Genomic DNA, 7,055 nt, shown 5'->3' on the forward strand with positions numbered 1-7,055 from the left:
AGATATGCAGATGACACCACCCTTATAGCAGAAAGTGAAGAAGAACTAAAAAGCCTCTTGATGAAAGTGAAAGAGGAGAGTGAAAAAGTGGGCTTAAAGCTCAACATTCAGAAAAGAAAGATCATGGCAAATAGATGTGGAAACAGTGTCAGACTTTATTTTGGGGGGCTCCAAAATCACTGCAGATGTTGACAGCAGCCATGAAATTAAAAGATGCTTGCTCCTTGGAAGGAAAGTTATGACCAACCTAGACAGCATATTAAAAAGCAGAGATGTAACTTTGCCAACAAAGGTCTGCCTAGTTAAGGCTATGGTTTTTCCAGTAGTCATGTATGGATGTGAGAGTTGGACTATAAAGAAAGCTGGGCACTGAAGAATTGATGCTTTTGAACTGTGGTGTTGAAGAAGACTCTTGAGAGTCCTTTGGACAGCAAGGAGATCCAACCAGTCCATTCTAAAGGAGATCAGGTCTGAATGTTCATTGGAGGGACTGATGTTGAAGCTGAAGTTCCAGTACTTTGGCCACCTGATGCAAAAATCTGACTCATTTGGAAAGACCTTGATGCTGGGAAAGATTGAAGGCAGAAGGAGAAGGGGACGACAGAGGATGAAATGGTTGGATGGCATCACTGACTCAGTGGACATGAGTTTGGGTAAACTCTAGGAGTCTGTGATAGACAGGGAGCCCTGGTGTGCTGCAGTCCATGGGGTCACAAAGAGTCAGACACGACTGAGCGACTGAACTGTACTGAACTCTAGTATCCATAAGGCATTGATTGGAGTTAAGGGTCCAAAGTTAGAGATGTTCATGCTGCAGGCATTAAGAAGAGTGAGGGGCTCTTCTAACTGGAAATTTTCCTAGGTTTTTGAAGGGAGTGACATTTCACATGGATGTTGACTGTTGGTCACAGTGATGGTTTGAGAGAAAGGAGGGGTGTTTGGAAGTATAGTGGTGGTGGGAGGAGAACAGGACGAGTGAAGGGTCGCAGTGAAAGAAGAGACCAGGCACTGGGGTGTGTGTGTGACCTGATGGTTCAGCCTTTTATGATGGCCTACATGTCACCGCCTTCTTGCCTGGTGTAAGGTCAAGTGGGCTAGACAGCTTCACAGGATTACACGGCCTCATCTCAGGTGTCTACTAGGGGGTCTCTCTCTCTCTCTTGTTTTTTTTTTGCCTTCTTTGATGCCCAGAAAGGCTATTCAGTACAGCCAAGATGGTCCACAAATGTTGGAGGGTCAATGTCTGTGGAAGCAGCCCACAGCACAGGGAATATGAGGATCAGTAGGAATGTTCCAGAACTGTCACAGGGACAATTCTGAGATGCATTCTATGTGGTTTCTCAGGCAGCCTCCAGTGGGACTGAACCACAGTGACCCATGGAGGTAACCGGCTCAACCGTGCCTCTCTGCATTGGTGTTCCCTCCTTCCACCACCCGCTTCATCTCCCCCCTGAGAATGGTCTCCACAATAAACTCCTTGCACCCAAAATCTTGTTGAAGACTCTGCTTTTGGAGAATTCCAAAATCATACAACCAGACTTGCAAAATGGATGAAGCCTTGTTACAGTTTCTTCCTAGTTAGAAAGAATTATCCTTCCTTTTCTATTTGCTTTTTGCTTGCTTTCTCCTCACTGTTATTTCAGAAAGTGGAACTGTATCTCGTACGTTTAGATTACAATTACATGGAACTAGGCATGGCCTGTAGTCTGTAGTCCTCAAGGAGCTAAGTTTGAGGATTCTGTCCCAGTGTCTCTCCTCCTGACTACAGGTATTCAGGGTATCTCAGATTTTCCTTTTTTTCCCCCAGGCCGTCCATCAGAAAATCTGTCAGCTCCACCTTCTCGATACATGCAGAAGCTGGCCGTCCTCAGCACCTTCACTGTTACTGTTCTGGGTTAATCGTGGGCTCCTCACTCGGGTTGTTCCAAGACCACCTTACTCTCACGATTCTTCCCTTAGTTCTCTGCGATCTCTCCGCAGCAAAACAGCCAGTGATTCTACTAAAATACAGGCGAGATTATGTCTTTCCAGTCCTCAGCAGCCTTTTGTGGTTTCCCACCCTACTTTGAATGAAAGCCATCATTGTTACAGTGACAGAGTAAAGCCAGGTTTTCCATGATCCTTCTATCTTTTTCTGTTTGTAACCCTTTTTCTTACTACTCACCCCCTTGCTTATTTGACTCTAACCTACTGGCCTCATTGCTGCCCCTTGGACAGGCCAGCATGAGCTCTCGTGGAGCTTTGCCCCTGGAACCCACATGGTGCACTCCCCACCTCCTCGGCTGTCTGTTCACCTGTTATTTTCTCATGAGTCCTTCCCTGTCTAAAATTGCACCCCCCCCCCCCCCCACTGGCTGCTCTGAAAAGCCATCTTTGCATTGTTCCTGTCTCCGGCTTCCCCGATCGCCGCAGCCGCCTCCGCCGCGCGCCATCTCCGCCGCCGCGGACTCCGGCAGCTTTACCGCCAGAGCCCTGGAACTCCCGCTTTTCTTCTCAGTCCGTTGCATCGCATCGCCGGAGTGCCCATCACGTCAGGCGCGGCCGTGGACAGCAGCCCCGAGATCACCACCAAGGGCTTAAAGGAGAAGAAGGAAGTTGTGGAGGAGGCGGGGGATGGGAGAGAGGCACCTGCCAATGGGAATGCTAATGAGGAAAACGGGGAGCCGGAGGCTGACGACGAGGTAGACGAAGAGGAGGCAGGCGGGGAGGAGGAGGAGGAGGAGGAGGAGGAGGAAGGCGGGGAGGAGGAAGAGGAGGAGGAGGAGGAGGAGGAAGGCGGGGAGGAGGAGGAGGAGGAGGAAGGCGGTGGGGAGGAGGAGGAGGAGGAAGGCGGGGAGGAAGAGGAGGAGGAGGAGGAAGGCGGTGGGGAGGAGGAGGAGGAGGAAGGCGGGGAGGAGGAGGAGGAGGAGGAAGGCGGGGAGGAAGAGGAGGAGGAAGGCGGTGGGGAGGAGGAGGAGGAGGAAGGCGGGGAGGAAGAGGAGGAGGAGGAAGGTGGGGAGGAGGAGGAGGAGGAGGAGGAAGGCGGTGGGGAGGAGGAGGAGGAGGAGGAAGGCGGGGAGGAAGAGGAGGAGGAGGAAGGTGGGGAGGAGGAGGAGGAGGAGGAGGCAGGCGGGGAGGAGGAGGAGGAGGAGGAGGAAGGCGGCGAGGAGGAGGAGGAGGAGGAGGAAGGCGGGGAGGAGGAGGAGGAGGAGGAGGAGGAGGAGGAGGAAGGCGGTGGGGAGGAGGAGGAGGAGGAGGAAGGCGGGGAGGAGGAGGAGGAAGGCGGTGGGGAGGAGGAGGAGGAGGAGGAAGGCGGGGAGGAGGAGGAGGAGGAGGAGGAGGAGGAGGAGGAAGGCGGTGGGGAGGAAGAGGAGGAGGAGGAAGGCGGGGAGGAGGAGGAGGAAGGCGGTGGGGAGGAGGAGGAGGAGGAGGAAGGCGGGGAGGAAGAGGAGGAGGAAGGCGGTAGGGAGGAGGAGGAGGAGGAGGAGGAGGAAGGCGGTGGGGAGGAGGAGGAGGAGGAGGAAGGCGGTGGTGAGGAAGAGGAGGAGGAGGAAGGCGGTGGGGAGGAGGAGGAGGAGGAGGAAGGCGGTGGGGAGGAGGAGGAGGAGGAGGAAGGCGGTGGTGAGGAAGAGGAGGAGGAGGAAGGCGGTGGGGAGGAGGAGGAGGAGGAGGAAGGCGGTGGGGAGGAAGAGGAGGAGGAGGAGGAGGAAGGCGGTGGGGAGGAGGAGGAGGAGGAGGAAGGTGGTGAGGAAGAGGAGGAGGAAGGTGGTAAGGAAGAGGAGGAGGAAGGTGGTGGGGAGGAGGAAGAGGAGGAGGAAGGTGGTGAGGAAGAGGAGGAGGAAGGCGGGGAGGAGGAGGAGGAGGAAGGCGGGGAGGAGGAGGAGGAAGGCGGTGGGGAGGAGGAGGAGGAGGAAGGTGGTGAGGAAGAGGAGGAGGAGGAAGGCGGGGAGGAGTAGGAGGAGGAGGAGGAAGGCGGGGAGGAAGAGGACGGAGAGGAGGAGTCTGAGGCAGCTACGGGCAGATGGGCAGCTGAAGATGACGAGGATGACGATGTGGGTACCAAGAAGCAGAAGACTGATGAGGATGGCTAGACAGCAAAAAAGGAAAAGGTAAAGTTAAAAAAAAAAAGGCCGCCGTGACCTATTCACCCTCCACTTCGCGTCTGAGTCTAAGCGTGGTCACCTTCCCGCCCGCCCGGCCCGGCGGCAGCGCCACCCACCGCCCAACCAAAACCACCACGTGAATCTGCAACGGGGGAGGAAAAAAGAGAGAACCAAAACTTCCAAGGCCCTGCTTTCTTTCTTAAAGTACTTTAAAAAGGAAAATTTGTTTGCATTTTTTATTTGCATTTTTTATTTTTGTACATATTGTTAGGGGTCAGCCATTTTTAATGATCTCGGATGACCAAACCAGCCTTCGGAGCGTTCTCTGTCCTTCTCTGACTTTACTTGTGGTGTGACCATGTTCTTTATAATCTCAAAGGAGAAAAAAAACCTTGTAAAAAAAAGCAAAAACAACAACAAAAAAAAACCAATCTTATTCCGAGCATTCCAGTAACTTTTTTTGTGTATGTACTTAGCTGTACTATAAGTAGTTGGTTTGTATGAGATGGTTAAAAAGGCCAAAGATAAAAGGTTTCTTTTTTTTCCTTTTTTTGTCTATGAAGTTGCTGTTTATTTTTTTGGCCTGTTTGATGTATGTGTGAAACAATGTTGTCCAACAATAAACCGGAATTTTATTTTGCTGAGTTGTTCTAACAAAAAAAATAAAAAAATAAGAAAAAATAAAAAAATAAAATTGCACCCCCATCTGACACTTCCTTTCCCCCTCCCCTCCTTTGTTGTTCCTTTTTGAACTTCTCTGTACTTCTACTAAATATTTATTGTATTCATTTAAGACTTTCTAAACTTTTTTCCATTCTAGGAGGCAAGCCTCATGAAAGAAAGTGTTTTCTTGGGTTTTGAGGTGAGGGTCTGCTTTGTTCCTTGTTTTCTTTCCAGCCTTAAGCAGTACACACACACACACACACACACACACACACACACACACACACTCTGACGGATAGTGGATGAACAATGAATTTGCTGGTACTCACTCACTCTGCAGCACATACACTGAAACCGTAATGTTACAGAGACGATTAGAAGCCCTTACACTAGGGTGACATGCAAATTCATGAAAGAAATTATATTCAAATTAAAAAATAAAAAAATAAATGCACTGGCTCTCTGATAAACATGTGGATAGTTAATAAATGTGTCCCCAAGGATTTAGTAAATGCCAAAAATATGTGTGTAAATATGGATGTCTAACATAAACAAAAATGAAAAAAGAGGGATATGGCTTGATTTAACCTCTCGGAGGTTTTTTTTTTTTTTTTAGCTGAAGATAGGGATCTTATTTTTCTATACCTAATTAATGGGAGCACATCAGATAATGTATTTTAAAATCTTAAGAAAGAAAAAAATCTAAGTGGACGATAAGAATGACTGTTTATCAGAACTTGTGTCTTGATTTTTAGTTCAAGGTCTTGAGATTTATATCTTAAGCCACAAGAGGACTTTTTTAGAGGTTTTTAAAGTGATGTTTAAGATAATGAGATTCACTTCTTTTGCAATTCATTTTCCTGCAGAAAGCAGGTGGGAATGAATCCCTTGGCACCTCTAACTTATTGAAAGTGTGTTGTGGACTTTCTCAACTAGACCACGAGGACCATCAGAGCAGATAGCAAGTGATCTTGCCACTTGCAACATTCCCAGTGACAGCACCTGGTGGAGGGTACACTCTCAGTGAGTCTGTGCTGAGTGAACAGATAGGCAATGTCAAGTTCTCCCTTCATTTAAGATGTCCCATTCTCGGAGATGCAAACTTCCTAATGTATGATGGGTAAACAACAAGGTCCTACTGTGTAGCACAGGGAACTAAGTATCCTCTGATAAACCACAGTGGAAAACGTGAAAAAGAACACACACACACATATAAAACTGAATCACTATGCTGTACACTAGAAATGTAACGTTGTAAATCAAGTATACATAGATCAAAACAATTAATAAGATGTCCCATTAGTGTGACTGAGATCTGTGATCCTCTTCCTTGCCCCCAGCCGGAGGCCACAGGTGTTGACTTCATCTTATCCTCCTGACCCGCCTCCTCCCGGTCTTTGGTTTGGGCTGGTTTCTCCTTAGCATTTCCGCTGAGCTGCTCCCACTCATCCTCAGCCCAGGCTGACCCAGCATCTGTTCTGTCCTTCCCTGAATAGAGCGCTGGGAGAGAAAGGCAGGAACTGTGCTGTTTCCGCTGTGTCACAGGCTTACCTTTAGGGAGAGAGCGTGTGGGTGCCAGGAGGCAGAGTGAGCTGAGCAGGGGTATTTGGGCTGTTTGTGGAAGCGGCTGTTGCAAGGGGATGGACGCTGATAGGGCACAGTGTTCTCCCACTTTAAGCTCAGAGGGCATCATCTACCAATATCAAAAAGTGAGGTGCTCTTCCTGTGGGAAACTTTTTGCTTTTCAGAGAAAAGATTGTTCTCATTTGTGGGTAGCATGGGTGGTAGAAATGAAGAATTAGTCCAGTTCTTAGTTCCATCTCTTAGTTCATATTTCTATTAGTTTATCTCTTTGTTTCAGTGATTGCATCTAGCTTAGTTTCTTTTGTTTTCCTATCCTATGATTGGAGCCTTTGTTAGTAAAATCAGCAGAAAGTTATCTAAGCAGGTCAGCATCTGCCAGTTCAGATCACTTGGCTTTTTCTTCCCCCTGGAGGTATGAAGAGAGGAGTTGGTGAGTGTGGGAGAGCCTTCTCACCTACTAGCAGTAGACTGTGGAGAAACATGTCATAACTTTGTTGTTTTGTTTCATTTACACAGTTTTACAAATAAAATGTGGTTTCTAGTAGGCAGATGGAAAAAAAGAAAATGGGACGTACTGCCTTGGTGCTATGCCTTTTTCTTAGGACCTTCATCTTTACTCGTTGTAGTTACTGTTTAATGACAACATAAGTAGATCAGTAGGGTACGCTGACTGCATGAGCAATAGCCCTCAAACATGTGCTAGTTCAAACAGGAGCTTATTCCTAG

The 7,055-nt window shown here is 48.5% G+C and overlaps 1 non-coding gene across 1 annotated transcript; it reads left to right on the forward strand.

Moving 5' to 3' along the window:
* The first annotated feature begins 5,066 nt into the window (after positions 1 to 5,066).
* LOC138079396 (U6 spliceosomal RNA) lies at positions 5,067 to 5,174 on the forward strand. The gene has a single exon (XR_011144871.1). It is a non-coding gene; the product is annotated as a U6 spliceosomal RNA (small nuclear RNA).
* Positions 5,175 to 7,055: the final 1,881 nt, after the last annotated feature.

This window comes from Capricornis sumatraensis, chromosome 4 (genome assembly GCF_032405125.1).
Source record: "Capricornis sumatraensis isolate serow.1 chromosome 4, serow.2, whole genome shotgun sequence".
Taxonomy (NCBI): domain Eukaryota; kingdom Metazoa; phylum Chordata; class Mammalia; order Artiodactyla; family Bovidae; genus Capricornis; species Capricornis sumatraensis.